The sequence below is a fragment of the Pteropus medius genome, unplaced genomic scaffold, assembly GCF_902729225.1.
Source record: "Pteropus medius unplaced genomic scaffold, Ma_sr-lr_union100, whole genome shotgun sequence".
Taxonomy (NCBI): Eukaryota; Metazoa; Chordata; class Mammalia; order Chiroptera; family Pteropodidae; genus Pteropus; species Pteropus medius.
The window spans coordinates 4,916,038-4,942,244 of NW_024344374.1; the positions used below are offsets into that span (position 1 = coordinate 4,916,038).

The following is a 26,207-nucleotide window of genomic DNA, read 5'->3' on the forward strand; positions in this document are numbered from 1 at the left end:
ACGAAATCTCATTTACTTTGCATGAATCAGTTCTGGAGTCCCAAGAAGACAAGATCTGAAAAGTGAAAAAATGGTGAAATAAGAGAGTAACTTACAGCTACCTATCAAAATCCTAAAACCGCTCTGATCTGGCTGGTAATAATCATAGCAATTTTGCACTCTGGCGTTGGAGAGCATTTTTAACGGAGTTCCATTTCTTGTGAGCAGGAAAGAACAGTTGTAAACACCTTTTGCCTTCCCCCTTCTCTTTTTCTAGGACTGTAGCATCTGGGACATATAATAATTGAGCTTGGAAAGCGGTGAAGCGGGGAGAGAATGTTAAGAAGAGACTCATTCTCAATTCACACACTTATTTTTCTGACCTAAGCACTTTTTCAAGAAAGGGGAGGCACTAAGAACTAGGTGATGGATTCCCTTCATCAGACGACCTCAGGCCTTTTGTCAGTCTGACCTACCAAGGGTTAGGCGGTCGACTTTGATGCAGGCCGAGGTTTGAAAGGGCAGTGTGGGTAGCGTTGTACCTAAAGAGAGGTGGACGTTGCATTGCTGCTGTTCTGGAAAGGTGAGACCGTGGCAAGAAGGCTGTGCAGCAGCCGCCTGCCCATCGAGAAGGAAGCTGATAATCGTCTACTGATTCCAGCATTTGTCCATAGACCTAGTCTCCTCTCGGTCACGTAGAGGGAACTGAGGCAGCTTATCATAAGACTCTGCAGAATTTATTGTTACGTGGGCTCAGGTTTTGGTTCAGATAACAGAGTGATTTTCCCCAAAGACCTCTGTTTACACACACAGGCTGGGGGAGGAGGTGCTGAGAAAGGACATTGGAAATGGATGGCTTCATTTTACTTGTCTCAGATATGAAGCTACTTGCGTCAAAGAAGGCCAGGTAACCATGTCACCTGGCTTCTAATATGTAGGTACCCGAAATCACTCCTGGTGTCTTGAAGTCTACAAGGGCACTCTTGCAAAAGGGGGGTTCTTAAGATTTTGTCAAGGAACCTTTCCGAATAGTTATTCTAAAAGACTAACTTTCTGAAAAACTTTAAGAGTCCCGTGGTTGTCTTAGAGTGGACACATGACAAGAACATGGGCTGACCCAAGCCCTCTCAGCCAAGAGAAAAAAAATCCAAAAAGAATGGATTTTTCCAGCTAATTTGAAGACTCTGCTCTGAGGATTTACCATGAGGCTAAAGGTCTCTGCCAGAGCGAGCCAAGGAGGGCTGCTGGCCAGGTGAGTGCCTGGAGCACGTTCCCAGGAGCCAGGTCATAATGCCTTCTGATGTACACGTGATGTTCCATCAGACCTTTTCCAGCAATCCAGAATAGAAGAAACGAGAATAGAGATGGAGAACATTTCACAGAAGTTGAAGCTTTTGGGAGCTAATAAGCCTCCATCATGTACCTGAGGCCCATAGTGTGACTATGTGGCTTTCTAGTGGATGTCGTCCCCTCTTGTGCTTTTCTGTCAAATAAGGGATCAAACTATGTTAAAAATCAGGGCACGCTCGGCGCCTTGATGCCAAGGTTGTTTGTCCAGAAACCGAGTTCCCTGTTCCTCTCACTGTCTCTAGAACATTTGCTGGAAGCTGATCCTCTCTCATGGTCACTTTCTGGATCTGCCTGCAAGACAAATAGAGGGTAGGAAACTATGTAGGTGCCTATCAAGGGGCGGACCAGGACAAGGTAGACAAAGGCAACTGCACCCTTTCACACAGGTGCTTTCGGATGTGATCCCGCTGCTGCCTTTCTCCCCTTGAAATCCTGGGGCAGCTGTTGCTGTCATTCCAACTGGTCTCCCCAGAGGGAGGAACTGCTGACTTCTGTGGGCCTGCTGAAACCATCCTCGCAGCTGTTTGCATGCTTTTAAAATGAGAATAAAGGGGCTCTCTGGGCAGAGGTTAATCTGGGAAATCCACTGTGTGAAATGTTTGCCTTTTTATAGTTCCCTTTCCTTTTGGATGTAATGTATCACCATTAGGAGGCAGCCCAGGGGGATTGCTGGCCCACTGTCTTTTCCAGGCGACCTCCCCACTCCCACCACCATGACAGTCCCTGTGTGCTGGGCACCCTCTGTGCATGTTATGTGGTCTCTCTGCACACAGTAACATGCCAAGGACCATACCCTCATCTTATTTTCAGATAAGAAAACCGAGGTTTAGAGAGGTCCAGCCACTTATCCTACAGCAAGCATGTGGCAGGACCAGGATCCTAAGCCGGTTTTGTTCGATGCCGAATCCCACACTCTTTCTACCTCTGCAGTGTGCTATTGGCTTCATATCTCAGCTGCTAATCTAATGCCACCTAAAAATTGGACTATCTGTATAAGCAGAAGAGTACCTAAAGGAATCGGTCCTATTCCTGTCTCCCAGACCATATTTACTGGACCGTTAGAAAGGATTTGCAATTATGTATTAAATATTAGAATATAAACATTATCAAGCAGAGAGTAAATTTGCTGTCCATATTTACAAAGTGCTTAGTGGTTTTTTTGTTTGTGTAATCTCCAGAGCTGGTTTTAGAAAGATTAAGAAAAAAATGATCAGCCATTCAAAAAAGTAAATAAATTATTTCAGGTCTGGCTTTAAATTCACTGTTTTTAAGGGACCACAGAATTATAACCCTGAGGTCCTCTAGGAGGCCCAGGGCAGCATGCGCACTGCCAGGATTCTGTTCCCTGACCAGATTCCTGGCTTTGTTAGGGGTTGGCCAGACCAGCAGGCCATTATCAGGACAGAAAACCAAGACTGGCTAAGCCAAAGGTATGCCGTTCCCCTCCTCCACACGTTAATCTTTTCAGTGGCATTTACAGTTAAGACCCAAATCCTGTGTATTCTGGCCACAGCTATCTCTCCAGGCACCTTTTCCTCCATGAGCCCCTTACTCCATACACCAGTGTAGAGGAGGAAAAGAGAAATCTTTTTCCTCTCCCTATCTTAGTTAGGTTCGTTGGTCTCAGGAGAAGGACATAGGGAATGCAGTTAGCGTTTATATATTGGCTGGGCGGAAAACCAGAGGAGAGGAAGAGCAATTAGGGGGATCGTTTTATAAACTGTATAAATGTCTAACCAAGGTACCGTATACTTGAAACTAATAAAAAAAAGATCCAACTATAAGAAAAAAAAGAAGAGAAAATACAAACATGAATTTATTAACGTGTGTATGGTCGAGGAGTACTTGGTGATGAGTAACTCAAAAGGATGATTAGAACTTGAGCTTCTATTGCATCTTAGCAGAGAAGGATAATTTTGTAGAGACATGACAAAACAAAAGGAAAAAAGACTTTGAGTTTCTAGGAGCAGCAAATTGTGGGAAGGCAAATATATGGGGAAACTAGTGGTTGAGAAGAGCTAGTTTTAGCAAGGTTTGTTATGTCGATTCCTCTAATGCCATCTCTGGGCTGACAAGGGTCTAGAGTGACTAGGGTCTCCAATGATTAACTTCTGTCCTTCCTGGTAGAGAGGAGAGGGGGCAACTTTACAAATTTATGTCCTGCTTTTCTTATGTCTGCTTATTTTCTGTTGTCTTCAGCTCAGAATAATTCGTATGTGAAAGTGGCATATTTTGGGGTGGCATATTCTGCCACCCTTTACCAGCCACTGAAACTATTGCCCTTTCTTGTTAAGTACATTTCTTGTAAGCTTCTCCCATTCCTGCCTCAGGGCCTTCCACATCAGCCTGGAATAGACTTCTGTCCTCTTCGTGGCTTAACTCCTCACCTTTCAGATGGGCTGCTCAGTTGTCACCTCCTCTGGGAAGCCTCCCCTGATCTCCCTGACTATCAAATTCCCCTATTAGAGGTTGTCGATTCACTAGCTGCCTTTCCTTCAAAGCACTTATCATGGACGCAACTTGACATTTATTTGTGATTGGAAAGATCTTGTTTTCCTCTTAAAATAATTTTCCAGAGGGCAGCTTCATGCCTGGTTCTCCCCACTGTGCCCAGCACAGTGCCTGGAACACAGCAGGTATCCACTTGCAAGGGTGAATGAATGAATGAAATAAAGCCCAGCACAGTATTCAGATTTCCTGTTCATAGTGACTGCATAGTCTGTGCTTAAGTTGCAGCAAGGGAGACGTTAAGCAGGTGAACAACTCACGTTTCTTAGCTGTGATGTTAAATTGAAAAAGAGAGCTTGTTGCCTCTCAAGTTAAGTTTCCAGACTTTTAGGCCATTCTTAGTGTAAATAGCCAATGAACAGCTCTTTAAGTGGAGAGGGAGGGAATTTAAAAGAATCAGCTTTTGAGAAAGATTTGATTGATCTTCATCTTATGCAAATTCTTCTTAGGAATTAGACCTGGAGTATGACTTCTGCTGAGAATTTTCTTTGCAGTTTTTCCCTTCTGGCTGATGTTTTTACTTTTTCTTGAATTTTTATCTTGCGAGAGAATGTCCCCATATGAGTCCTCACGGCATGCATAAGTTGCCCTAATGGGTTTATTTTTATTATCAGAGATTTGATCCTCTCAGTAGAGACACTGAAACCAAGACCTCTGGGTTTACAGAGAGCTGGGCCCTTGGTCCTAAAGCCCCTTTGAATAGAGAGAAATTCTTTGACTTCTGGCAAAAGATCGATCGATCTATCTATCTATCTATCTATCTATTTAAAATTTTTAGTACTTTTCTTTTTTGCTCAGCTTTCTCTTTTGGCCACATGAACTGGGATCCATTTGCCCTCCTCCTGTTCCTTCTTGGCCTGTATTATGATCCCCCCAACATCTAAAGGTTTGCAGTCACATCATCTTGTAGGACGATGCAAGGGTCTCCCTCTAAGAATAGTGAAATCTATTGAATTTCCCCCAATGACTATTATTTGTCATTTGGACACACAGTTCTACTCTTGCCTCCTTGTCTATAATCTAAATATAAATGCAGGCTAGGAAACTTACAGAAATTCTGCTTTTTGGGGGAGGGAGGGGCAAATTGTCATATTATCTTGAGTAGAGTTCAGTGTCAAATTGAATTCTGTCCAGATTTTTGTTTGGGTTTCAGTTGTTTAGACCCAAACAAATTGAGATTTAAGTTGAAACAGGTCCAGATTTAGGAATGTTTAAGATTCCTCCCAGAATACAAATCAACCCTTAACTTGAAGCTGCTCTTGGTGCAGTTCTTCAATCTCTAATCTCTGTGTTTTTAGTAAACACTCATGCTTAAAAAAAAAAAAAGTTAAAGATTAATCTGCTTGTGTTCCAGTGACTTGAAAAATAAGCACCAATACCTCTGAGGCCACATCTTATCAAGTTCTGAAGGATGCTTTGTATAGCTGATGGAAAGCCTTGGTTTATCAGCTCCAATGGCCTGGAAACGCCTTAGACTTGAATATTTGGGATGAGCAGAAAGGACCCAGCTTAGGAATTCCAAGAAGGCAGAATCAAGATCGAGAGCTGCCAAAGCTCACAGATGTGGAATGAAACCAGTTTCTAAACCCGATTCCTCTGCTCAGTTGTAATATGCTTAAAACTTGGACTCACTTGAGATTTTTGCACCTGGTTAGAATGTTTCAAACCTGGAATTATGCTTCCTTGTGTATTTATCTCTGAAACATAATGATGGTAGATCCAAGCTTTCTCAATAAGGCTGCTGTTGAAATCGTCCAAGTATTGATTCTATCTTCCTCGTGCTTCAGAAGTGCCAAATGGTAGCAGGTGTTCTGTATGTGTCCTGAGACTATCTCGACCCTTTTTCTCTAGAACTCAACCCACCAAATTGAGATATTAGTTGAGAGATTGATAAATTTGCTCAGGTTAGTAATATGTCTCAGATAATATACTGTGTCATTGCACACAGCATCCGCATTTTACAGGAGGAGAAATAAAGATGGCGGAAAGAGCAACGCTAAGCTGTTAATTCAGGCTGGGCTCTCTTTACCTTTTAATGTGCTTTGCTGAAGAGTTTTACCTTCAAGGTTAACAAATCAGAAGCTTAAATAGGTATGTATCTTCTTTTAAGATTGACTTGCATTAAAGCCCTTGGGTTAAATATACCAGTAAAGGACACGTAGAATGAATTTGTGATGTAAACGCTTGCATTTTAGCTCCTATGCAACAGCTATAGTCTATGCTAGTGGTTCCATTATAGCATCTAAATGTTTATATTACTGCTACTTGAAATTTGGTTGCTTCGTAGAGCCTACTTGGTAATTGAATTGAAAAAAACTAAATTAACTTCAGTGCACTTGCTGGAAGCCCCTTGTTTTTCTACAGTTTCAGAGAAGATTTTGTCGTTCATATTACATGGTAGTTGTTTTAAAGGACTCTGGTTACTTAGCCACACGTGCACATATTTTGCATATGTCATTGAAATAATTAGGAGTTTTTAATAATATCCAATTGATGGCTACAACTAATTTAAAAGCCCTGATATTTGGCCTTATTCATCATATGATATTGATCAATGGCGCTGACCAGCAGAGTTAATGAGACTTAAGTACCACTGTATTTCACTGCTCATTATTATAGGGTCATTGGTCTCACATCATTTTTAACAAATGGGTTGGACATAACATTTATCAGTTCCAAGAGGAACTAACTTTATTACAAGTAATCCTTTTAGACTTGCAGCCCCCCTCAGCTAGTTAATTATGCCTAATAGTCTACGTGCTTTTCATTCCAAAGCTTTTTGGTATAACGCTGTAAGAACCTCTGCTTCATAAAGCATTGTGGTCCAGGTTGACCACAGCCTTAGTCGTTTTAGAAATTACCAAGTGGTTACATCTGCATATTTTTACATCGATATGAGTGCTTCTTTGGCAAACATGGTTTCATTTTTTATTTGAAGAGGAAACCCTTGGGTCTATCAGGTTAGTTTTTTCTGAGGTGGAGACCCCAGGTGGAACTACACTGGTCTCAGCAGGGTCCCAGCTCCCACCTCCAGACTATAAGAATTTATGACTAAAGTCTGAGAGAATTGAACACGAAGGAGATCAGAGAAGTCCCGAGAGCTGGGTTCAGAGGTGACTGGCAGAAAGAAGACTGTAACCCCAGAAGGTGAGCTACAGGAGTGTGAAGTGAGGTGCTGGCCTAAAGGGGAAGGATCATACTGCAAAGCACCTCGAGACTCCTCTTGGCATTATTGCTGGGGGCATGTGCAAGGCTGCAGTGTTTTCTTGAAGGTGGCGAGAAGAGAAGGCTCCCTTGGTGGGTGTGCGCTGAAGGAACGGTACTACCCAGAGGAGAGGTACTGCCCAGAGAGAGGTAATGGGTGCTCAGTGCTTGCTCTGACCCAGTGCACTTCTGGGATGCCAGGTGCGCTGGGGGCTGCTGTGCTGATCCCAGGTGCAGCAGGATAGGAGGCCAGGGAAGGGAAGCACAGCACGCTAGCCAGGAGTGGGTTTGACAGGCGTGGAGGACAGAGGCCTGTGTTGCTTTGTGTGTGTGCACAAGCGTGGGTGCACATAGGCATCCATCAACAGTCCAGAAATTGGACAGCCATTTAGTTCTCAAACAAATGGCTTGTTTATTAAACTGAAAGCTGCTATCTCCATTAGGAAATATTCAATTCCAGCGATTAGCCCTGAGGAGTAAAGAGCCTCCCTCCCTCCAGTCCACTTTGCTGTGTTCCCAAACAATGCTTTGATGTGCAAGGCACTCCTAATGGAAGATCAGTCATCAATTAACCCAACTGGAAGGTTAAGCTGAAAACAGGCTTTTCAAAGAAGGGATTATCTTCATGTTGTTAACCACTGATGACATTATTTATCTGGGATGCAGTCTTATGCAAAGGTTTTATCACTACCTAGGCAGAGGGTGACAAAAGTCCAGAAGTATTCTAGTTATTTGGTTTGTTTTTAAAGTCACTCTAGTAATTGGATTTTAGATCACTTGAGGCTGGGGTAGAAAAGACCAGTTTCCTTTCCAAACAAGTTACATTTTTAATTCCTTCAAGAATCAGTCCTAGTATTATTAAATTGCTAGGTTTTGTGTTTTTTTTTTTAACAAAAAATAAGCAGAACCATTTATTTTTATGATAACTTAATATTAGCAAATTTGTGAATTGAAGCACACTGCAGATGTGGTAAATCTAATTGGGTGCTTGAGATTAGCAAGTGAAAATAAGTGTTTTTTTGGTTGGTTTCTTTGACTTTTAGATACTTTCAAAAACTGACAAACTCTAGGGTTAATTTACATACAATTTTCCAGGAATATATGAATTTCATAAATCAAGCTATTTCATATTGTTTTCCAATATGCTTTTAGTTTTCTAGTATGCTTTTGAGACCAAAAACAGGATATAAAAAAATTAATTGCCAAAAATTTAGAAAGTAAATTAGGATAGTTTTCCCACTACCTGAAGACAATCAATAATTATATTATTTTCTTCTAGTCTATTTCCCCCCTAGGTAGGTTTGCTACAAAGATGTAACCCATCTACCTAGATTCTGTTTCATACTTCATTGGCCTCATAGAATGTTTCAAAATTTTTGCCCCATATTTCTTAATGGGTACAAAGTTTCTCTTTAGGATGATGAAAAATTTTAGAAATAGATAGTGGTGGTGATTGCACAACATTGTGAGTGTAACGAATGGCCACTGTATTTTACACTTAAAATGGTAAAAATGGCAACTTTTATGTTCTATGTAGTCTATCACAGTTTTAAAAAAACTATATTAAAACTATGCACCAAAATTGTGCTCTTCTTTTTTTTTTTTTTTTTTTTTGAGAGTTAAAGCATGGACAGATTTCAGAGTTTGTAACGCCAGGAGGAAATTTTAGTGTGGAGTTTATCTTTCACGAGGTTCAAACACTAAAACGTTTCAATACTATTAAGCGTTTTTGGATGCAGCTGGTAATTTAGAGGGAAATTTTCAGCAACGGGTGGCCTGTTATTAAAACTTCAGAAACCTTGGAGGTTGAGAGGTCATGTTTCAGGCTGAGGTAATTAAAGCCCTCTGGGGAGCACGGAAGCCTCTTGGTGATGTCCTCGGCCCCTGGGAAGGAGGGCAGTGATGATAGTCCTCACGGACAGTGACAGACAAGTAAGTTCTCCAGTAGCTTTTCATTTCGATATATGTGGAAATGCCAACCGTGCCCTCAGGGATCCCCAACCATGATTGGGTGGATCCGCTCGAGGAGGTGGTGATAGAGCAGTTCATTCTGCTGGAGTGTTCTTTAGAATGGAGGTGAGGGAGGCAGGTTTGGCCTGGGCCTTCTAGGAAAGCCTACTGAGAGAGAGGAGGCACGCCAAGGCAGAGGGGTCAGCGAGGGGACAGCCTTAGAAAGTAAGTCTGGAAAGGGTGGCAGGCCCTTAATTCTAGAGTCAGGAGATTCTTTTTTAAAAAAAATAGTTCAAGCGACATTTATTGAGGGCCTAGTTGTCATGTACCATCTTAGGCTTCTTTTGGTTCCTGCCCTAGGCAAGGCTCGGCGAGTTACAGGCCCTCAGGAAATGTCTGAGCTGAGCTTTGGTTGGGGAGGGAAGACCCAGAGCAAGCCACAGTGGACCCCCCTGATCTGGAGTATCCTTTGGGGTAGCTGGGGTTCAGTTCAGATCACAGACCGGGGGCATCTTCCTACATCACACATGACTTTCTTTACCCCAGGGACCTCTGGTCCCAGAAGTGGTTACTGTGGTATACTTATGTCCCTGAATTCTTAAATATTGCGCATGATGCAATCCAGGCTTAAGGCAAGCTGGGTATTTGAATCTAATTGGGCTCTGTGTTTTAAACATCCTGTATTCTCTTCGGTTATTGGTTTGTGTTCATATCCCAACTTTGAAGTTAATAGGCTTAATTTATAATTTTTTAGACATAAATTGGAAAGTGAAGTGAAGAAGTGATTTTAAAGAGTGTTTTTCGTAAGAGGCTCAACCACTTTACTGAAAGGGAAACATGCGAACATGTATTTCAGCATTGCACAGTGACATTGACTTAGTAGGGGATTGAGAAACCCCTCATTATGACCCACTCTTTGCCTGTAAAGCCTTGCGATCTCTCCCATCTCTAGCCCCCAGTGGCCAAATGTCTCAATAAGAGGAGATACAGGAGTTTTAACCTCTGTACCAATTCCGAGGTTCAGCATGAAGTCATCAATGCTGCAAGGAGCATGGCTTGCGGTTATATTTTTCATTTTGTATAAGATGTGCTCACAAAAAAACTTAAGGGGAAAAAAAGGGGGATTAATTGTTTTAGAATACAACAATGCAACGTCTTGGCTCTAGTCGACCTTTCGGTTCCAGCAGCCTTCTACCATCTCTCCCAGTTTGAGATGTTTGTGGGTTGTGTTCCTCTGGCTTTGAAACCCCCCACCCCTACACCCGGTCCCTGTTATTTCCTGTTCTTGGATCCCCACCTTCTGCCTTGCTTGTTTGGGGAGGGGTCCATGTCCGGAGTGGACCGACTGCTGTCATATCCTTGCTATTGTGGTTGAAACTGTGTACGAGACAGACATTCTTGTAAGTGACCAGACATTATCTAGAGAATTTCAACCACTCAGCTGAAGAGAAAGTCACTCACCTAGAACATTTAGAGAACTCCAAACATCTGAAGTGGGGGCAGATGGCAGACACAGCTTGTTAAGATACAGCTAAGAGCTCAAAGTGAATTCTTGGATTCAGTAAGCTGTGGCACATCATGTGTCTTGGAAAAGCAAAAAAGATGTCAAGATTTGCTTCTTTAGAGTAGACTTTGGAGAGCTGGACAAGCCAGAGCGGAGATCTCAACTCTATCACTTATATGCTTTGTGTCCTTGGGCAAATAACTTAAGCTCTGAGCCTCCATGTCTTCATATACAAAATAGAGATGATACCCTACTTCAAGATGTTGCTATCTTGACTTTTGAGGTAGTAATGTACATAGAGGGCATAGTGAAATGCCTACACATTGTCACGTTCAATTAATAATTGTGAACATTGTCATGCATATCCTTTCTATTTCCCTTAGAGAAAACTGGCACATAACTGAACCAGAAAGCACCTGGGAAGAGTCCTAGGATCCATTTAGGTTATTTGGTGAAGTAGGCAAAGAACTTTGGCGCTGATCTTTCTCATCTGATAAATCTTTAGTCCCAATTGTTTCAACTTCTACTTCTGCATCTACAAGAGGCAAGATGGTGTTTAAAGACCCTGCCATAGACGGCATTGGTTCACCCCTGCTAGGTACCTTGAGGCAAGTCACTTAAAACTGAGCCATATGATCAGGAGCACTGGCTTCATAGGCTGATTTTGAGAAATAAATATGATTGTGCGTTAAAATCACTTAGCTTAATGCCCGGCATATCATAAATGCTTGATATAAGGTTATGATCACTCAATCATTGACCTCAGCCAACGCCTTCAAGGTCTGAGGGCCCCTCTGTCCCTTCTCCAGTTTGACAAGGTGCATGTTCATGGCCAACTCCAGGACTTCACAACTTTGGTCTTTGCAAACTGGCTTTTGTGGGCAACAGTTTCCATCATGACTGCAGCCATTGCTGCCTGTACATACCTTTATTCCACAAATATTTCTTTACTCTTCTTGTTTTGTTCACAAGAGTTAAAAAGCAGAAATACCATGGGGCCACTTGCCTCTGAAAGGCCTGAAAAATCCTGTTGTTGGCCTGCCGCCAGAGGAGAAAGCAAGAGTGACCTGCTTATGTGAGGGCTTATCATGTCTCAGTCATGAGGCCAACCGCTTTCACATGCTGTCTCTTAGGGAACCTTCGTAACAGCCTTGGAAGGTAGATGTGTTTCTTACTGCTGCTGTAACAAAGTGCCACAAACTTAGTGTCTTAAACCAATAGAAAAGTATTTTCTCCCAATTTAGGAGGCCAGAAATTGGAAACCAGGGATGGCAGGGTTGGTTCTTCCTGGCAGCTCTGGGGGAGAATCCATTTCATGCCTTTCTTCTAGCTTCTGGTGGCCACCAACAGTCCTTGGTGCTCCTTGACTTGTAGATGGGTCATTCCAGTTTCTGTCTGTGTCTTCACATGGAGTTCTCCTCTGTCTATGTCTCTGTGTGTCTTTTTCTCTCATAAAGACACCAGTCATTGGATTAAGGGCCCACCCCAATCCAGCATGACCTCATCTTAACTAACTATATTTGCAAAGACCCTATTTCCAAATAAGGCCACATTCTGAGGTTCTAAGTCGACATGGATTTTGGAGAGGACACTGTTTGCCCTACTTCAGTAATTATACCTATTTAACAGATGAGGAACCTGAGCTTATCAGAGAGGAGAAAGTCCCTCACACAAGCATCACACAGTCTGTTTGTGACACCGGTGAATTCAAACCCTGACCTTTTCTCTAGACTCCTGTTCTTCCCACTGGATCACCTTACCATACACAAATAGGTGGTGAATAAAACAAGGGTCTAAAAACCATGGAAGCAAAAGAGTTAGCAGCAGTTGGTCACTAGATCAAAGGAGGCCTCTGGAAGGTAAACAGGATGAAGCGGAGGCTGTGCAAGCAAATGGCAACCTCTTTTCTTATTGCAAGGTTCTCAGGCTTAGCTCTTATCCTGTTTCCATAATCAGTATAACTTGTTGGCTCTCAACCACAGTGCTCTGCTCCTGGGACTCCTTCATAAATGAGATACGAGGTAGTGGTCCAGTTTTGTTGGTTTTAAGCAAGGGGAGAGAGCACATTTCTTTGCATGAATCCAAATACCTCCCCACGATTCCCCCTGCACCCCATCCTATTGGCTTGTGCTTATCATGCATCCCCTTAGTGGATAGAGAAATTCTATGCTTTCCTTCTCCCACAGAGGTTCCTCCCTGGCATTCAGAACAACAAAAAAGCAGTAGACGGAAGCAGGTGACTGGCCCTCAGCTGCCCCTGAGCTGGGCTGCCCAAACTTCTCCCAGAATGTGGTCCAGCAGAGCTGGCTCAGGGCAGGATTGGGAGAGCACTGGGCAGGAGAGGGGTGATTCCATGTGCTCCCCTGGTTCTGGCTAAAGTACAAGGGTGGAACAGAACCAGAGTCAAGTCCTCAGTGTCAAAGTCAAGCTTCTCTTAAACCACGAACACACTTCTGGTACCAGGCCCAGAATCCCATGTTTTCAGTGGCATCACTTTGCTGAATGAAGTGAGAGTCAGAAAATTGGAGTGGGCCTGGCTTGAGCCTTCACTGCTCCTTGGCTGCCCTCCACACCCTGCTGCTCTTCATCAGGCAGTGTCCTCAGCACATGTCCTGATCCAGAATCACCACGTACTCCTGGTAGAGCAGGACTCTCAGGTTGACCATCTGGACTTTCCTGGAGTTCTCTCTTTCTGCCAGAATGTGTCAGAATGAATGGGATCAGAGGTCTGTTTGCTGCAGTCTGGCCTCACATATGGCTTTGTGCTTTTGAAGAAACTTAAGCAAAGCCATTCATGGGTTTCTAGAGTGAGCAGCAGTTCATAGTGACACTGATATCCGTGATGAAGAGACCTGTTTTGTGGATGGCAATCTAAACCTAGAGCCTTCCAGAACTTCCCTTGCAACCCATCTGTTGCTGATTCAATAGGATCAACCCTTTTTCCTATTGGTTAGTGTTAGATCCTTTGACTGAGTTTTCTTGGTGCCCACCAAGTATCTCATTTCAAAAGCACCTCTTGATTGTGTGGATTTCCTCTCGGGATGTGAAGGCTTGCTGTTAACACCTCTTGCCTTTGAGCAGGGAAGAACTAGGTGGGGGACAGGATTCAGTGCCATGCTAGGTCCTCTTGCTGACCTCAGACCCTCAGGCCCAACCAGAGGGCTGGGAACTGGGTGACAGAAGGGGCAGGATCCCGTGGCAGAATTGGCATTGGGTCCAGGGTTTGGGATTGCCTCATTGCAGAGTTACTGTCCATCCCCTAACCCCTCAGCATCCTCTTTAAACGTTAATAAAAGACATGGTGGTTTTGCTTACTAGTTTAGCAAACCAAAATATTATTTTTAAAACTTTACTCAAAGCTTTGAAATATTCACCAGATTCAAATTGATTTAAATTTACTGACTCTCCTATTTGTGTGTGCGTGTGTGTGTGTGTGTTGTGTGTGTGTGTGTGTGTGTGTGAGAGTGTGTACCTGTCTGTCTAGGTGGACGGGAAGGTTCCAAGATGAACTTATCTGTACATTTAAGTTGAATGGAACAAAAAGCGACCACTGTTTAGAATAGGAGATAAAGACAGCCTCCAATTTTTGTTCTCTACTTGACTGACCCCACCTTGGTAAACTTTTCAGTGGGGTTCTCCTATGACATAGCCTGTCTATGACATAGCCCACGAAATTCTATGACATTTGCCTCCCAAAGGGAAATTGGAGTACTCACAGAGTGCTTCACAACTTTTCTGGGAATAGATAACTCGTGGAAGGAAAATATCTATATATAACAGCAAGTCAATTACATATCTTTGAAAAAGATTATATTATCATACAATTGTGTAGAATGAGAGTCTGCTCTTAAGAGTATGATGTATTACAACAGGAAAGCACGACTTCCTCCACAGTGAAAAGAAGCTTACTATACCTCTGATGTCCAGTCCCATGCCGCCACCCCACCCCCTTTTTCCAGAGGAAATCATTGTATCCATTTCTCATTTTATGGATAGGGATAATCTATGCATATAAATACATGTACATATATATCTACATTCACTTTTTAATGACAAAAGTAGCATAGTATATAAACTATATACCATGTATAAAATTGACCACTTGTCACTTAACAGTAGATCTTTGAGACTGTTCCATACGGTTCTCACAGAGCTGGAAGCGGCACTGTTCTCTTAAAGGTTGCATAATATTTCATTTTATGAATAGTCTCCTATTAATTTAGGTTATTTGTAGCCTTTTATTATTGCAAGCAACGTGGCTTCGGAGAGTCTTGGATACAGGTCATTTTATGCACACACCACTATATAGCTGAGATATCTGAGCATACATTCTTGGAGGTAGAATTAGTGGGCCAAAGACATTGGCTGTTTCAAAGTTGGATACGGATGCCAGATTGCCATGCAACTCCGTGGGGTTAGATGAAAGTACCTGTTTCTTCTCATACTGATAAATAATTTCATGGGTGGAAAACTTATTTCATAATTTAATTTTGCTCTTTTTTTTTGTGAGTGGTATTGAGAATCTTTCTGTATGTCTAAGAATAATTTATATATATTTTTGTGTCACATATCTGTCCATGATTATAATGCATTTCCTCTAAAGCTTTGCCCTCCCATGATGCACCGTTGATGGCACCAGTATTTCTGCAGAAGATGAGTGTAGTGTTGAACAGAGGGACCTTTTGAGTCTAAGATCCTCAACGGAGAGACTCATAACGGGATGCATGTGGGGTGACCTTTCCCACAAGGTCACCACTAGTTTCTTCTGGTTCTGGAACGAAGCATTCCATACACTGGCATTCCAGATTCTGTTCCCTCCCAAAGCCCTTTTTTGAGCATTGTTGGAGACAGTCAGAGAGTACGCAGGGAGATGGCAGGGTGCAGTGGGAAGGGTAAGAGCTCGGAAGTTGGTGAACTATTTCTTTTTCTATGGAATAATATTTCTTACAAGCCAAATGGAGATCAAGGCCAGTGCTGACACGACTGGGTGGTTCCGTATACCCGTGTATGATCTTCCCAGCCCCCGCTCTTAGCTGTCTGTCAGGGTCCTGAACATCTGAACACCCGGCACTTGCTGTGAGTCTAGATTTCTTAAAAGCCTTTCTTAGGGAAAGATGCTGTTCTGTCCGTCTTCCCTCAACAAATCAGGGCTGGGTAGGTCTTAGTTTCCCCACACTTTACCCCATTAGGGATTCCTTTGGGTAAACAAACTCCTATTTTAAATTGTAAATGTTCTCATCAAATTCACATCTAAGTGCAAATTGCTTGAAAGGCTTGGCTCCATGCTGAGAAGTGAAGTCTTTTGGAGATGAGGCATGGAGGAAGGTCCTAACTAAAAGGAAAAGGGGGGAAAGGACTGTCTGAGGAGGAGGCCACGGCTCTAGCCACTTAGAAAGGGCATCTGGAGGTTCCTAGACCCGAGCCTCCTTCAGTGTGTGCTCCAAATTGGGCCTCGGAGCAATTTGAAAAGCTACAAAGGTTCCCTATGTCCCAGAAAACGTGCGGAAGGAGCCTTCCCAGTGCCTCCCCCCGTCCTCCCCCACTTTGCAGTTCCAGGCAGCAGGCTCGGTCTTACCAATTTTTGAAGCCAGCTTCTCCACATTGCCTGCTTCCCCCTAGTTCCTGCTGATCTCAACAAATCCATTCTGGAACATTCTATCACACGAAAGTACAAAAATGGGATGGTTGCATATTTAGCAGAAAAAACTCCTTCAACTAAAGAGATAAAATTCTGATAAGGGGAACGTCTAAGACAGAGCCCAGTCCCTTCTCGGAACCCTGGAAATCTCTCTTGGCAGAACTATCGTGTGGTTTCAAAGGCTGCCATTGCCGCCCCCATTTCCTGGCTGGCTTCCTCTCAGCTCTGCCCTCATCATTACCACACTCAGAGCTACCCAGTGCTTCACCTTTACTCGAGGTTCATGCTGACGTCACAGAATTACAGATCAGGAGCAGAAAGGAAGTGAATTTGGGGAGGTTCGCTCGGTGTGGTTCTCTCGTTTTGCAGACCAGAAAACTGACACCCAGGAAAGAAACATGGTTTTCCCAAAGTCACACAGCAGCTGTCACATGGTTTCAAAGTCAGTCTGTTGCTGCCTTGCATTTGTTTGCTTTTTAATCTTTCCTTTTTGATTCTTTGGATTAACGCAGCACACTTCCTGAGTCTGCTCCTTCCTGAACTGCCCAGTGTGGCTCCCAGGGGCAGAGTTCTGCCCTGTGGGTGGGATCTGTGGATTCTAGCCAGAGCGCTCTGTTCCTGACCCTGAGGAGGGCTTGGCTCCATAGGCTGGGGTCCGCCCCTCTGTGGAATGGATGAGAACCCCCACCTTGCTGTTGGTGGGAGGAGTAAATAGAGAAGGTATGTAGGGATGTGTAACACAACCTGGCACCCAGTGAGTGTGCCATAGATATTTGCTGAGCGATGGTCACAAAAACACTGATGGCCTCCAGACCCCAGCCCCTGGGCCTCACAAATTACACGTGGCTTCCCAGTCAGCCAGGACCATGCGTCAAAAGCGGCTTCACATCCCCCAGTGCAAGGCACCCTCAGAGACTAAACAGAAGATCAGGTTACAGCGCCAGGAGAACTACACTGGCAGTACAAATTTATTTTCATTAACTCAGAAAAATCACCCCAAGCTCAGAGTCTGTGCCCAGGGGGAGGGAAAGTGGGAGAACGAACAGCAGCAAGGCGTGTGCTGCTGGATTCCTCTCTGCTCGTTCCTGCGAGGTCCTCACTGCCGTCTTAACGTGGGGCAACTTGGTTTCTGCTTCTGCAGCCTAAAGCCACCTTGCTTAAACAACAGAAATTTATTGTCTTGTAGTTTGGAAACTCGAAGTGCAAAAAGCAGGTGTCAGCAGAGTTGGTTCTCTCTGAGGGCTGTAGGTGTTTCTGCTCTGAGGGCTGTAGGTGTTTCTGCTATACACCCTCTCCTTGGTGTGTAGATGGCTGTATCTTCCCTCTCTGCATCTTCACGTTGTCTCGTTTCTAGGAGTGTCTCTGTCTAAATCTCCTCTTTTTACAAGGACACTAGGCTTACTAGATTAGGGCCAACACTGGTGACCACTTAACTTAATTGCTTGAGACCCTACCTCCAAATAAAGTCACATTTCAAGGTCGTATGTATTAGGACTTAAACATATGAAGTTGGGGTGGGGGCATGGGGAGACAGTTCGACCCATAACAGTGTGCATGCGTATGGTGAACCATAGCATCTCAGGCTCCAATCGGAACATGCCTACTACCTCGGTAATAGTACTTTAAGACTACATACAGTCACCTCTTTTTTGTTTGTTTGTTTTGTTTTACAAACCTCCTCATATGTGTGGATCTGCAGGAGTGATTATGTAGTGGGTCCTGGGTACCACTCTTATCTCTTGGCTTGGAGATAATTCTTCGCAGAAGGCCCTGCCCTGGGTCATCATTCTCAGGCAGAGCAATGCCACTCTGGGTATGTGATTTTTCCACCTCATTTCACCTCATTTTACTTGAGATTGTTGAGTAGCATCTTGAAATGCCTTTGGCTGTACAACAAAACATTCCAGTTATTCCAACGGGCACATAAATACAGTTGCCATGGCAACCCCTTGGTGACTTGGTATCACCAGGTCAGTCATTTAGAAACTCCTAGATATTTCTAAATAAATTTCAGCATATTAAAATTTTAAGTCATTTAGGTGTTGTAAATAGTTGTAAGGTATAGTATACTGTTAGCTTCCTTTTCAAAATAGCCTGCCTGGGCTCCATCCACTGTGATAATTCCTTCCTTGAATTGTGTTTTCTGGAGGGTCCTAGGTAGTCTGCACTACCAACGAACCTGCAGGCCACAGTGGAGCCCTGCCACCATCTTTGGGCTGTTCACCTGCTTCACCAAGACAAACTGTTCCCAAACTGATCCCAAAAAGCTGGCATCGTAGAACCATACTTGGCATTTGTCCACCTCTTCCTATTCACATTACTATAAATCTGTGTTCTCTTTGTCTTCTCCAAAATATTACTGAAAAAAAAGAGTTCTTCATGGCCCTACATGGACCTGGAATTCTGACTGGCTTTCTAGTCAGCCAGACCCTAAGTTATGCCCCAAATTTTCTAGGTCAGCCTGATGTTGGGGACAAGGTAGGTGGAGCCTGGGGGCAGTGTTGAGAGCCAGTTGGAGTTCCCAAACAGGGACTATGGCAGCACTCCGTTAGCCTACTGTGTAGTACTAGGCGTCTGATTCTATGGTGAAAGAGTGAGGGGTAGTCTGTGACACTCATGTCTACCCAAGGCAAATGTGGGTCTGTTTTCCTGCTGGCAGAAGAAACCGGTTAGTTAGGGAAAGTGTAGCCACTTCCCCCAAACATTCCTTGAAATTAGAGCACTCATCCCCGACATCAGATTCTTCTGTCCCACTTCCTCATGGGACATAATGTAACCATTTAAAGTATGTCTTACAAAGTCTGTTAAAGGACATGAAGAGTGAGATAATATGAAGTAAAAAAAAAAAAAAGTTGGCAACAAAATTGCATATACTGTCTGGTCTCAACTACATTAAATACACATTTCTAAAAGTGCAATAAAATATTGTTTTCCTCAGTGGGGCGATGATAAATAACTTATTTTCCAAATATTTTTGCAGTGAGCATTGATTCACAGACACACATGCATATAAAAGTATAAGCTGCCCTAAAAAAGTTCATTTAACTGGATCTTCAGGATTTTTCCGAGGTTTTTTTCTACTACCTCCACATCACCAGGATATTAATTTCCTGCTTACCCAAAGCCCATTTCTGTCTTAACAAGAAGACAGTAACTGGTTCATATCAGCATCACCAGGCTCCCGCCTTCCCCACTCAGCCCTGAGAGCCCTGGGAACAGACTAGAGCTGCCTCTGGCTGGACTTGCCGCTGCCCTCCAGGCTCTGGCCAGGGAGGGAGGGGCCGGGCCTCTTGGAAGGGGGTTAAAGTCCTTCTTTGTGTGAATGGCCTTTTAGGGAGCAGAGGGAGGGCCAGCTGTGACATCACAGTCTTCGGTCAGGAGGCTGAGAAGGAATTTGTTCAGCTTGAGCCAGTGCACAGGAATCTGTCTGGAAAAAGAGGCAATTCTGACTGGGGACGTTTGATGTACACACTCAGGGCAGGGTAAGCCGAGTCTGCTGACCTATCTTACTATCCTTTTCTTTCTAATCTGGAAGGAGAGGGTTCCTTGAGGCCAGACTTTTTGTGGAGTTGGGACTAGAGAAGAGTGGGCAGCTCAGACTGGCCACTTGCTTCTCATTTTGCAAATCTTTAGCTTTCATGCTAAAGGGCAAAGAGGAAGCTCTGCACGACACATGCAGTGCGTGCAAAGACACACAAGTCATCTGTGGCAGATCGTGCTTTGAAGATGATGCGCGAGTGTGTCTGTGAAAGAGTGTGTCTGTATGTTTGTCCATTTCAGCATGGAACCAAGTGACCCAGCGATTCTGGTCACTGGTTTTCTTCTTATTGCCTTGTATTGATTTAATCTACAATTAGCACTCTGTTTCCATGTTGTGGAACTCGCCACATTCATGGAGTGACTTAGGGCTTTTTAGGAAATGTGTGTGTACCTGTCATCTATAGGATCCAGGGGGATGGAGGAAGACCCTCGTCAGCTCTATTCATGTGTAGCATCATCTATGGGCAGAAGGTTAATCTCAAAAGCATCTGGCACTGCATTTTCCTTTCTCCCGTCTCTGTCTCAATATAATGGATTTTTGCTGGGTCCAGTATTTTTTTTTTTTTTTTTTTAACTTTTGCTTTCTGCCATCACTGGTTGGCCAGGCACGAACCCAAGATCCTGAACTATTTTAAAACCCAGAGGGACACAGCAAAGTTATAAAGAATAAAGCCAGGCTTGCTTTTGCTTTCAGCAGAATCAGTTCTCTTAGAAATTTCAGGCTGCAGGAGCCTGAGTTCCCTCTGTGGCCTTGATCTTGGCTTATTCTGGAGGTGGGGCCTGCCTTGTAAAATAGTCTCTCAGTGAAAAGGGCCTTTGGTGGGAAGAATATCTGAGGATTCTTTGATAGAGCACCAAATGTATCGCATTGAGAAGAAGCAAAAGTTGACTTTCCTGGAGCTGAGATGAAGCATCTCTCTCATGCAAGGGAAACTCTGAAGCGTCCCAGCGGTTCTTAGTCGCTCTCATAGGGAGCAACTGAAAGAAACATGCCTTTCACCAGCGGCTGCAGGAAAGGCCACAGCTTCCTTCCTTTCCTTCACTCCCTACCTCTCACCCCCAACACACACACCATCTTCAGTTTCCTTCACAGAAAGCCCAAGCTGTAAATGTGTTAATCAAACAACACCTTAACATTTTCCAGATGTGCAGTCTGACATTCGAGCTGGTGACTTTGCAGCAGGGTTAAGGGGATGCTACTAATAAGAAAGGTCTTGGTGTTGGGGAGACTCTGTCTCGTACAAATGGACCATTTTCCTTCAGCGGGAGAATGAGCCAAAACATAGACAAGCCTTGTTTCCAGTGGAAGCAGTTTCCAGAGGTACTTGAGTCGTAAACCTGAGAGAATAGCAGGATGGTGACTGCTGTATTGACCAAGAGCATAGAAGCATAGGGAAGAGAGTCTGGGCCTGTGGGAACAGGAACCTCTTTTTTCCAACTGTGCATTTAGTCACATTTAGCTGTAATGGCTTCAGGGCCGGAGGAGGTCGGTGGGAGGGAAACCAAGAGGCTTTGTAATTGTTAGTGACATTAATGGGGGGAGTCACTGCTGACCTGAGCCTGCCTGGTCTAAATTTAGCCTGCAACTACCCAGCAATGCTTGGGGTCTGAAGTCTGCCTTCCAGCAGTGGGGGAGGTGGGTATCTCTGTCCTCCTTGGGAGTGGCTAGGCTCCCTGCTTCTCATGGTCAGTGGAGACCCCTGGTCTTACTGCTGGAAGAAGCTCTCTCTGCTGTGGGTAGAAAAGGAAAGGCCGCCTTGGTCTGGAATGTGGCCCAGGTATCACCTGTCCCCTCCACTTCCTGGCCCAGAGGCCTGAAGCCTCCGAACCAAGGAAACAAGCTGTTCTCAGACATTCCCACTCTCTGTGTCTTTACAAAGGCGGTGGAAGGGGCCCGCTCAGAATCCCAGCGCCTCCTCCAGCCTGCCCCAGCCTGCCATTGTCAGCAGGGGTCGGGGGCAGGGGAGCTGCAGGCCAGCTGCTGAGGAGACTTGGTGCTCCCAGCTTCCTTCATAAACTTTCTGTTCAGCCTGCACAATTTATGCCATTGAACAGGGCCAGAATTTTCTTTCCTGGTACGGTTACAGCACTTCCTCTGCCTTGTGCTGTTTGTTCTCTTTATGCGAATTGCTGCAGACTGGGGACCATCTCAGAGCCCTGGGGCCCTCGCATGGTACAGGGCTTGTCACTCGAAAGGTTCTCAGGGCATGCTTATCCTTGCAGGAATGCACTTTGACCTCGTCACCTCTATGTTCTCCAACATTCCTCAGGTTCCCTTGGTTTGGGGATTCTGTCTTCCCCAGACCTCCTGACCTTGTAGCTTTACCCTGGTTCCCCCAAGGCTGATAAAGTTCAGTAGATCAAACTGGGCATCTTGCAGGTATCTGAGCATCACCTACCAGCCAGGTTGTACCCACTCCTCCCCTTGCCTTCGTGATGGAAATGTCAGCTGGAAAGTTCAGAGACCTGTAAGGACCATCCTAGAGCCAGCCACGCATGGCCTATGGAACCAGTTCTTTGCCGTGACAGCAATTGTGCTCTGTGTACAAAAAATGCAACTTAGGAAAGAGAGGGAGGGTAGGAAAGGAAAATGAAGATGCTGGTTTCAGAGCTATGAGGAAGTTTTATTTCACAGCCATGCCTCTGTTCCTGGGCCAAGAGTGAGTTTGTATTTTTGATGGAATTTAAAAATAATTGGATTAAAGGATCAGGTCACCTATTACCTGGGGAAAAGGGTTTCTAATTTAAATAGTGAGGCTTTAGGAGGAAGTAATCTGGGTTATTCAGAGCATAGAAACCTGGTCGTGCAGCAGGCCAGCCGGCACCTGATGTTTGAGTAATTTGGGTCACATTGCATTTAGGCTACAGGTCGAAGTTTGTAACAGACATTGTCAAGAGGTAACGGCCTCTTGGTGGTGGGCAAGTGGGGAAGCTGAGAACACAGTGGGCATGAGTAGAAGCTTTAGCTTCTTGCTTGTCCTTGTAGTGAAGGGCACCTTCCTGGCGTCCCCCCCATCCCCACCCCCCAGCCCAGCCAGATCAGCTAAGGAAAATGCATTTTTTCTATTCATGAGGCACCCAGCTACAGGTACCCTGAGAAGAAAGATCACATTGCTGTCCATTGCCCCAGAAGGGCAGGCGTTAAGACTCTGATGTATTTTTTGTGCAAATTAAATAGGCTTCTAGAATCTCTTCTGTGCTGTGGACTCTGTGGTGCTGGAAAGGAGTCACAACCTTTTTCCACGGTGTCCATTGCAATGACCGAGATGTGGGATTTTAATATTTTGCCTCTGAGATGTCATCAGAGGAAAGAGAGAACCCATCTCAGAGGCCAGTCCAGAGAGCGAAGTCCCCAGACCAAGCAGGAAGTCAGCACCCCGTTTCTCACTGGAGGGTCCCGAAGATAGAGCAGAAGGTAGGAAGTTGACATTGAGTCCCCAGAGAGTCTGTCTCTGGCCTGTTGTGAATAAAGAGAGGAAAGGGGTCATTGGTTTCTGAAGCCAAATCATGAGTCTCACATGACTTCTAGAGATTGAAGTGCGCGGAGTACCAACCAGAAGCCAAGTACATGCTCTTTAAATCCATCCACTCTTCTTAACACTCCTCTAGTTGTTTTGGAAGCCTCCTGACATGTAGAATACTTTTGGAAGTACTGGGATAGGAACAAGGGCCTTCCAACACTGGCCGCGCCACTTACTAGGCAGGCGATCTTTGGAAAAGCCCCTCGATTTCTCTAAAACCTCGTATTCTTGTTGACGTAAGAAACGTCCAAACCTGTAGAGAATTTTTACAAGGGTTTATTTGAACCAAGCTGACGACATATGCTGGGGAGCAAGATCTCAAATGCCCAGGAGAATAAGTCTTGCAGCTTCTTTTATGCATTTGAAATTAAGGAAGATTAGAGAAAGCTAGGTGGGGGTTGGATTACAGGATAGTTAACAAGATTGTGTGCTTTCTTGAGGGTTACTACTCACTCTGGGGGTATTACTTCTGGCATTTCAAAGGTGTGTTAACCTAGATGTGCAAGAACAATGAACAAGGCTGGCTTAAAACCTTTCACTAAAGAAGTTGTCTGCCTGAGGCCTGGGGCGTGACTACCCACCATGACCTTCCCAGTTAGGAATTCGTGATCAGATCACCCTGTGAGATTGCTTTCCATAGACTCTCCACCCCCCACCCCCGCCTTCCACACACACCTTTTTGGTCCATATCCTACTGTTTTGAGACCAAAGTAAAATCTTCTCCACATAACAAAGAGTTCAATTGTGAGCATCAGCCGAGATCATGTTGGTGCGTGTACTGTGACAATGATAAGCTTAGATATGTGTCTACAGTGAAATGGGGACGTGACCCCCATAGTGCATCTACGGGACAAGCTCCCCATGCTCATTCACTCAGGCGTTTACTCGGCGGTAGCGTATGCCGACTGTTCAGAACAACGGGGGGCCCCACCTGCTTCCCAAGTGACTGGAGCTCCAGGTGTAGGCGGTTCTTGACTTTCCATGCTACAGCATCTTCAGAATTTGACTTTTAAGGACATTTTATGCAATGATTCTGTTTGCTGTAGCAGCAAACGCATTTTTCTATTGTACTCATATGCAACAAAAATTGACATTTAAGGATCTGGAATACTTAGGACAGGGAAATTAGAGGTGCCTTAGGATCAGACTTTTAGCTTTTCCTGGACCTTTTTCTTTTATAATCTCCTCATGTTGATTTTTTTTTCCCTTCTTAACATCAGTACTTTACCATCACCCCCTTCTTCTCCCCCCAAAAGAAAGCCAGCCTGCTCCTGGAAAGAATTGAATACTGGTCATTTACACTTCTGTGTGAAATTGCTTCATAATAATGAACATTTGCGTTTACATTTTACAGTTTACATAGTAGTTTTGAACTACATCATCTAATTTAATTCTCAAAACAGATTTGAGAGATTACGAGCCCTGCTTACAAAGGAGTTATGTTCTCAGAAGAATTCCATGGTTTTCTTACAGAACTTTTGTAGGAGACATGGGCCATCTGCATTGTAAATTAACTCCTACTAATTTGTTTTTATTAAAATAATGGACAGGGCTGGCTTAATTGTTAAATACTTTTTGATAAATAATGGCAGCATTAGACACAACCTGATTACAAAGTTATAATAAAAGCAGATTTGGAATCAAATTCTGATGCTCATCACAGACATTTATTAAGTAAACATTTCTAAAAGTAGATATAAAACCATTGTTTGTAACCTCAAAGAAGTCCTGGCTCTGGAAGATACTAGGTGCTCCAATCTCACCTTATGTGAAGACAGATGTGGCAGTTTTAGAATGATAGGATTCTGTTACACGTAGTAACAACCAACCAGCATCCTCTGAACCGAAGGCCGAGCACAGAGCCATTGAGCTCTCACACTCTGGGCACCATCCCTAAGGGTAGATCAGCCAATATGCTCACTCCGTTTGTCCACCCTACTTATGAAAGGGTGGAGAATATCTCCAATCCACAAATTCGAGCACTACCAGTTTCACCCGATTTCTAACATTTCTTTATGCTAATTGACAAGCCGTTAATTTCACTGAGGAAAACTCATTTCTTACCTTAATTATGCCAATTAGCAAAGCCTCAGGGGCCCTCGGAAGTTGAAGAAAGCTAAACTCCTGGAGGAAGGAAGCCACCCCACCGAGCGTGGGATTTCCGACCAGGTCCTGGTTGACCACCCTTGGAGCGTATGTTCCCAGTGGAGATGGCTGTCTGTCTGTCCGTCCCTGGAATGTAATTTAAGCTAATTTCAGACACATACAGCTGCATTACATTGTCTGTGCCCAAGTATTTTAAAGTAAATGGCAGACATCCTGCCCAGCTGTCAGCTATTCTGGGAAGTCAGTCCCCAGGCAGGTATCATGTGCCATGCGGTTAGGGCTCCACCTGGAGGGTTAGCAGGGCAATCCAAAGCTTTCTCATGGATCTCTTAGCACCCTACTTTTTCTCTGATCTTTGAAAGTCCAGTTTGGTGGTTCTTTCATATCGTCCCGTTTTTTCCGGTGTTTTTTTGTTTGTTTGTTTTTTGTTTTTGTTTTTGTTTTTTGTTTTACATCGGGGCATAGTTTATTCCAGAAAAGACTTTCCAGTCCATTTATTGGATGTGCATTTTATCTAAATCTGGAATCAGGTTCACGTTATCTGAAGCATGGAGAAAAGTCTGGTCTTTCTTATCTTCAAAGGGAACAATAAGCATTTGTTCGTTTAAAGAAGACATCTTTAATGATGTCAAGTCCAGACTCCTGCCAAAATCGGACAATGGGGTTTCCGGCCCATTTCCATTTACCTCGTGCAGTTAGTTACTGGCGTCTTGGATCCCATCAGGCCTTCTTGCATGAAGGTAAAAACTTCCTGCTGAGAATAGAACTCAGGGATTTACTCTTCTGTTAAAATTGTTGCCTAAACTTAGAAAAGCTCAGAACCTCTGATGCATGATTGTGAATCAGTAATGCAGAGTTGTTTATCTCTTTAATTACTTCTACCTGATTAGAGTTTAGAGCTGCTGCT

At 44.1% G+C, this 26,207-nt stretch overlaps 1 protein-coding gene across 8 annotated transcripts in view; it reads left to right on the top strand.

Annotated features, from left to right (window-relative positions):
- The window catches only part of PALM2AKAP2 (PALM2 and AKAP2 fusion), a 301,504-nt gene that overhangs the window by 243,066 nt on the left and 32,231 nt on the right, over nucleotides 1-26,207 (top strand). The window contains exon 1 of one of the 8 annotated variants that reach the window (XM_039870675.1): nucleotides 19,458-19,615. The exons of the other annotated variants lie outside the window; for them this stretch is intronic. The gene's annotated coding sequence lies outside the window, so the exon portion shown is untranslated. Of the gene's footprint in view, nucleotides 1-19,457; nucleotides 19,616-26,207 lie in introns of those variants that run through there. 8 annotated transcript variants of the gene reach the window in all.